Genomic DNA, 2,434 nt, shown 5'->3' with positions numbered 1-2,434 from the left:
CAATATATAATTGCCCATAAGAAAATGCAGGTTTAGGTACATAAACTCCACCATGTTCCAAAGTTTGGCTTTGACTTTTGTTGATTGTCTCCATAACAAAGTTTTAAAATAGCCATTTTGTTTCAGAAACTTGCATCACAGTACAGAAAATATATATTTTGACACCAACATGATTACCATTGATGATCATAGCTTCAATTACTTTTGGACCCAGTTGAGTAATTATCAACTTGGTACCATTGTAGAGACCCACACTTTGATAGATATTTCGTAGAAGCATTATAGGACAACACTACTGTTGGGAATCCGCCCATGCCACTGATATTTCAAGACAAAAATCAGATGGCAGCGGAAAGGGGGCATGTGCGGGATCAACGTTCATCGCATGAACGTTGTTTCGAGACCTTTCGTCATTAGGTAAGAATTAAAACTTTTAAAACCATTAGGAAGATCAGATCTTCACCTTGCGCGGGTAGATGATCACTGCAAATCTCAATTCGTGGTTTTTGGAAGAGGGTTCGCTTGAAGCCGTTCAAACGTCCGGCCTCTACGGGTATCCACACGAAGTAGAGGACCGATCAAATCTTTCTTGTCTTCCCGGGGTGCTAGCTCCCTTGCAAAGACTTCTTTTGATGGCTGATCTCCTCTCTTTCAATCAACCCTTGATTGTGCTTGAGAAGAGGAAGAAGAAGGATGAAGAAGAGGAAGAAGAAGAATCCCCACACAGCCTTCTTTTCTTCCTTGCGTTGGATGAAGGAAGGGAAGGGGAGGAGGCCGCCAACACTTGGAGAGCTTCTTCCCTTGCTTGCGGCTGAACCAAGGGAGGAGAGGGGCTGGTGGCGGCAGCAAGAGGAGGAAGAGAGCACATCTAGGGCGCCGGCCCCCTTTGCCCCTTTTTATAACCATCTAGGGCTCCTACAATCTAGGAGCCCTAGAGTAATTACCTTTCTCTTCTCCCTTCTCCACATGGAAAAGGGAGGGGCATATTCCCCTCCTCATGGTTAACCCTAATCCACATTAAGTAGGGTTTGAAATGCCCTAATGTGGTCAAGCCCTAATCCAATTAGGCTTAGCCCAAGGGTGAACCAATTAGGATCCAATCTAGGTAAGTCCTAATCCAATTAGAACTTAAATCAATTTTGACTCAATTGAACTCTTCAATCCTAATCCATTAGGAGTCTTATTGATTCATTAGATTAATAATTAATTGTGACTTAAGAAACCCTAATCCAAATTAGGACATATTTAATTTTAGTCCTAATCCAATTAGGACTCTATTTGAATCCGAAGTCCTAATCCGATTAGGACTCTAGGAATCCTACTCCAAGTAGGAATCCAATTTTGATTCAAAACTCCTAATCTCATTAGGATTGCAGGAATCCTATTCCAAGTAGGAATCCCAGTCCAACTCCAACTAGGATTCCCAGTCCTAATCCAATTAGGACTCTAGGAATCCTACCCGAAGTAGGACTCTTGTTTTAAGTCCAATTAATTAATTCCCTTTGTTTCTTCTTCAACTTCTTATCAATCAAATTGATTACTTGTGATTCATAATCACTTTTCAACCATCGGATCGGTCAATACTTCTAGTGTGTGTGACCCCATAGGTTCTACTCTGACTGGTAGTGAGATATATTATGATCTCTATCACAATATCATTGAAAACTCCTTTCAATGGGTTGGAACGATTCCAACTCAACTCATTAGGGTTTATCGATCATCAAGATAATCCCTATGAGTCCCACCATCCACCAGTGACATCTAGCAGCATGTAGTGGCTACCCAGTAGAATAGAAAGATGAACCTCTAGGTGCAGTTAACGTGTGATACAGTCCTACTATCGTGGATCCCTACAGGACGGAGGTCATGGACAACTCGTCAAACCCCATCGTCTGTCATATGTCAAGACTTATTTGACTTGAGTTCGATAGTGGAAAACTCTTTTTCCACTTTATATTATTGCCCTGGCCAAGGTCTTAGAACTCAGTCTAACAAATCACATAGGATCACTCCTCTTCTATCAAGGTCGATAGATTCCTTATAGGTGCATACCCTACTCCTACAGTGAACTTACTGCAGCCAATCTACACTGCATGGACCCATATGGCTAGAGACCATGTATGTGTGCAGTCAAACTACAATAACCTCACTGTGAGTAGCCGAAGCACCGCAGGTCAAAGGACCAGTCACACTACTGCAACATCAAGCAAGTCACTGACGAGTGGATAGACATCCAAGTGACTTCTTGTCTTGGTCACGCTCAGTACCCTTGTTCTCTAACAAGCACCTGCACTATCACTTCAGTGTCCCTACACTGTGGACTCAAGTCTCGTCCATCCATAAGGAAAGTGATCTGTGTACTGATCGGATCGATCACCGTCCTCGTGATGATCCATTGATCAGGAGCATTTAGAAATTAATCACCAATGATACA

Source organism: Phoenix dactylifera, unplaced genomic scaffold, assembly GCF_009389715.1.
Source record: "Phoenix dactylifera cultivar Barhee BC4 unplaced genomic scaffold, palm_55x_up_171113_PBpolish2nd_filt_p 000100F, whole genome shotgun sequence".
NCBI lineage: Eukaryota > Viridiplantae > Streptophyta > Magnoliopsida > Arecales > Arecaceae > Phoenix > Phoenix dactylifera.
The sequence above is the reverse complement of the archived record's forward strand: the minus strand, read 5'-3'. Positions refer to the sequence as shown.